The sequence below is a fragment of the Anastrepha obliqua genome, unplaced genomic scaffold, assembly GCF_027943255.1.
Source record: "Anastrepha obliqua isolate idAnaObli1 unplaced genomic scaffold, idAnaObli1_1.0 ptg000207l, whole genome shotgun sequence".
NCBI classification, from domain to species: domain Eukaryota; kingdom Metazoa; phylum Arthropoda; class Insecta; order Diptera; family Tephritidae; genus Anastrepha; species Anastrepha obliqua.
The window spans coordinates 60,001-65,000 of NW_026562273.1; the positions used below are offsets into that span (position 1 = coordinate 60,001).

Below are 5,000 nucleotides of genomic sequence, written 5' to 3' on the forward strand. Positions count from 1 at the left end.
AGTCGTAACAAGGTTTCCGTAGGTGAACCTGCGGAAGGATCATTATTGTGTTCCATATCCGTAAGAAAAACAAACAAACAAACAAACAAACAGACAAGCAAACAAACGAACAAAAAGAAAAAAAAAAAAAAAAAAAGAAAAAAAAAAAAATTTATATAATTATTTTGAATCCATAATTCTTTTTATTCTTTTTCATTCAATTTGTGATCCATCAATTATATCATATTAAATATAATATATGATGGTACATTTTGTAATGTTTTTTCTTATTTTTTTCTTTTAAAAACCTTTAAACATGAAAATAAAAAGTTGTACTTATTATTCATTTGATTGAATGATAAGTTAATTTGTTCACAATAACAAAAGTGGTATATATTTATTATATTATTATATATACATAAAATGATTAAAAAAATACAAAATAATTGAATCATAATAAATACCACCACTGTATTATTGTTGAACTAAGACATTCGCAACTTAATAAAAATGTTTAGAGTTAAATATATTTGATATATATTATTGAAAGAAAATCAATTTATATATTATTAATATTATTTAATTTTACTCTTTCAATTAATATATGCAAAAAAAAATTGACATTTGTTATAAATAAAAATAAATAAAAAAATACTCTAAGCGGTGGATCACTTGGCTCATGGGTCGATGAAGAACGCAGCAAACTGTGCGTCATCGTGTGAACTGCAGGACACATGAACATCGACATTTTGAACGCATATCGCAGTCCATGCTGTTATGTACATTAAATTCAATTTTAAAGTACTGCTTGGACTACATATGGTTGAGGGTTGTAAGACTATGCTAAATAAGTTGCTTATTCTTTTATAAAAATAATTGAATTTAAGCAAATGTGTATATTATTGGATTTTAAATAATTCATAATATTAATAGCAAAAAAAATAAAGATATATAATGAATTTTATTTATTATATATTCTTTAAAAAAAAAATCCTCTCAAATAAAATGAAATGATGAAAATATTGAATCTAAGTATTCTTTACAAAAAATTTTCATATTATTTATATATATATATAAAATAATAATTTATATATGTAATTAAAAGGAGGAATGTCTAGCATAAAAATTAAATTTTTTATTCTAGGATTGCCTCATTTTACATTATTATTATTTTTATATATTTACAATATATAAAAGGAGAAAAGAAAAATAGAGATGAAAAGATGATATAATTTTTTTATTAAATTGTGAGAAGATAAAAAAAGAATATTAAAACAACCTCAACTCATATGGGATTACCCCCTGAATTTAAGCATATTAATGAGGGGAGGAAAAGAAACTAACAAGGATTTTCTTAGTAGCGGCGAGCGAAAAGAAAATAGTTCAGCACTAAGTCACTTTGTCTATATGTCAAATGTGAGATGCAGTGTATGGAATATCTTAATATCTAGTATGAGAAATTAACGATTTAAGTCCTTCTTAAATGAGGCCATTTACCCATAGAGGGTGCCAGGCCCGTATAACGTTAATGATTACTAGAAAGATATTTCCAAAGAGTCGTGTTGCTTGATAGTGCAGCACTAAGTGGGTGGTAAACTCCATCTAAAACTAAATATAACCATGAGACCGATAGTAAACAAGTACCGTGAGGGAAAGTTGAAAAGAACTCTGAATAGAGAGTTAAATAGTACGTGAAACTGCTTAGAGGTTAAGCCCGATGAACCTGAATATCCATTATGAAAAATTCATCATTAAATAATTAAAAAAATAATGTGCATTTTTTTCATATAAGGACATTGTAATCTATTAACATAATAAAGTATTTATCAAAAGATCATTGGTGATATTAAGTTTATTTAAATTAATTTGCTTTTTAAGCATATTAACATAAAATAAATACTAATGATTTGATAAAGTGTTGATAGATTTTATTATATATAATGCTAAAATTCATTTTTTGAATTTTACAAAAAATTTAATATCTATGATATTAATATTTATTTGTATGCATTTATATGATTAACAATGCGAAAGATTCAGGATACCTTCGGGACCCGTCTTGAAACACGGACCAAGGAGTCTAACATATGTGCAAGTCATTGAGTTATATTAAACTTAATGGCATAATTAACTTAACTTAAATATAATGGGATTAATTTTTAGTCTATTTTTTAATAAATAGTCAATTAATTCAATCCCGGGGCGTTCCATATAGTTATGTATAATGATAATTTATTATTATTTATACCTCTAACTGGAGCGTACCTTGAGCATATATGCTGTGACCCGAAAGATGGTGAACTATACTTGATCAGGTTGAAGTCAGGGGAAACCCTGATGGAAGACCGAAACAGTTCTGACGTGCAAATCGATTGTCAGAATTGAGTATAGGGGCGAAAGACCAATCGAACCATCTAGTAGCTGGTTCCCTCCGAAGTTTCCCTCAGGATAGCTGGTGCATTTAAAAATTATATAAAATAATCTTATCTGGTAAAGCGAATGATTAGAGGCCTTAGGGTCGAAACGATTTTAACCTATTCTCAAACTTTAAATGGGTAAGAACCTCACCTTTCTTGATATGAAGGTTGAGGTTATGATATAATGTGCCCAGTGGGCCACTTTTGGTAAGCAGAACTGGCGCTGTGGGATGAACCAAACGTAATGTTACGGTGCCTAAATTAACAACTCATGCAGATACCATGAAAGGCGTTGGTTGCTTAAAACAGCAGGACGGTGGACATGGAAGTCGTAATCCGCTAAGGAGTGTGTAACAACTCACCTGCCGAAGCAACTAGCCCTTAAAATGGATGGCGCTTAAGTTGTATACCTATACATTACCGCTAAAGTAGATGATTTATAAAACAATTTCGATTGATTTATAAATTTTGAAACTTTAGTGAGTAGGAGGGTACAATAGTGTGCTTAGAAGTGTTTGGCGTAAGCCTGCATGGAGCCGCTATTGGTACAGATCTTGGTGGTAGTAGCAAATAATCGAATGAGACCTTGGAGGACTGAAGTGGAGAAGGGTTTCGTGTGAACAGTGGTTGATCACGAGTTAGTCGGTCCTAAGTTCAAGGCGAAAGCCGAAAATTTTCAAGTTTTTAATAAAAAAAAATATTAATAAAAATATATTTAAAAATAATTAAAATACTTGAATTATTTTGAACGAAAGGGAATACGGTTCCAATTCCGTAACCTGTTGAGTATCCGTTTGTTATTAAAAATGGGCCTTGTGCTCATCCTGGCAACAGGAACGACCATAAAGAAGCCGTCGAGAGATATCGGAAGAGTTTTCTTTTCTGTTTTATAGTCGTACTACCATGGAAGTCTTTCGAAGAGAGATATGGTAGATGGACTAGAAGAGCATGACATTTACTGTTGTGTCGATATTTTCTCCTCGGACCTTGAAAATTTATGGTGGGGTCACGCAAACTTCTCAACAGGCCGTACCAATATCCGCAGCTGGTCTCCAAGGTGAAGAGTCTCTAGTCGATAGAATAATGTAGGTAAGGGAAGTCGGCAAATTAGATCCGTAACTTCGGGATAAGGATTGGCTCTGAAGATTGAGATAGTCGGGCTTGATTGGGAAGCAATACCATGGTTTATGTACTCGTTCTGGGTAAATAGAGAATTACGATTCTTGTTCCCCGGATAGTAGTTACGTAGCCAATTGTGGAACTTTCTTGCTAAAATTTTTAAGGAATTATATCATTCGATATATATTCCTTTTAAATTATAACGATTATCAATTAACAATCAATTCAGAACTGGCACGGACTTGGGGAATCCGACTGTCTAATTAAAACAAAGCATTGTGATGGCCCTAACGGGTGTTGACACAATGTGATTTCTGCCCAGTGCTCTGAATGTCAAAGTGAAGAAATTCAAGTAAGCGCGGGTAAACGGCGGGAGTAACTATGACTCTCTTAAGGTAGCCAAATGCCTCGTCATCTAATTAGTGACGCGCATGAATGGATTAACGAGATTCCTACTGTCCCTATCTACAGGGGTTAATGACACGATGTTCAAAAAAGCTAGGGTTGCCAGACTTAAAGGTGTTAAGTGGTGGACTAGCGAGTTGAATTCAAAGAGGAGGTCTGTCCGGCGCTTGAGGCGGTTGTTTCAACGTGGCAGGCGGACCAATTCGGAGAAATTGCCACAGCTCAAGGCTCAATTCAGAGTAGGAATGAAGGAATATAAGAGAATGTTGGTAGAAGTCAAAGAGGAAGAGTGGAGAAGGTTTGTCGGGGAAAATAGGGACGACCCTTGGGGACAGGTCTATAGGATCTGTCGGGGTCGTCGGAACGAGATGGCTAGCTCTCTTCGCGTGGGTGACACTGTCTCATCCACGTGGAGAGAATGCGCCAGTGTTCTGTTAGGCGAGTTTTTTCCCAGGGCTGAGGTTCAGGTTCCTCCTGCACAAGAGGTGCCTGTCCCTCCAATAGAAGTTGAGGAGTTGGAATATGCGTTTGGCCTGGTCAGGTCTAAAAGGTCTCCAGGTCTCGATGGTTTGAACGGAGAGATGTGTAAATGCTTGTGGGAGTTCATTCCGGAATATTTGGAGGCCATTTATGATCAATGCATATGGGAGGGATATTTTCCACGTGAGTGGAAAGTTGCTAGGGTCGTCGTACTCTTGAAGTCGCCCGATAAGATCAGGAGTGATCCTCGATCTTATCGTGGTATCAGCCTCCTTCCAGTACTTGGAAAAGTGCTGGAAAGAGTTATGGTAGAGCGCCTCCAGGAGCTAACTCGGGGTGTTAGGTCGGATAGGCAGTACGGCTTCAGGAAAAGACGTAGTACAGAAGATGCGTGGTTGTATGTCCAGAATGCAGTAAATGAAAGCGCCAATAAATATGTCCTTGGCATGTTTATTGACTTCAAGGGCGCATTTGACTATTTGCGCTGGGACCGTGTCTTACAACGGCTAGAGGAGCTTGGCTGTCCGGAAATTACTCTATGGCGGAGTTATTTTTCGGACAGAAAAGCATCCATGGTAGGTGTGGGCGGGAGTGTGGAGT

The 5,000-nt window shown here is 35.2% G+C and overlaps 1 non-coding gene and 2 pseudogenes across 1 annotated transcript in view; all 3 read left to right on the forward strand.

Moving 5' to 3' along the window:
• The window catches only part of LOC129252426 (small subunit ribosomal RNA), a 1,991-nt gene extending 1,946 nt beyond the window's left edge, over positions 1 to 45 (forward strand). The window contains exon 1 of the ribosomal RNA XR_008583436.1: positions 1 to 45. This exon is cut by the window's left edge and continues 1,946 nt beyond it. This is a non-coding gene — a ribosomal RNA (small subunit ribosomal RNA).
• A 586-nt stretch (positions 46 to 631) lies between these two features.
• On the forward strand, positions 632 to 812 carry LOC129252445 (5.8S ribosomal RNA; annotated as a pseudogene).
• A 442-nt stretch (positions 813 to 1,254) lies between these two features.
• Positions 1,255 to 5,000, forward strand: part of LOC129252439 (large subunit ribosomal RNA) — a 6,722-nt pseudogene continuing 2,976 nt past the window's right edge.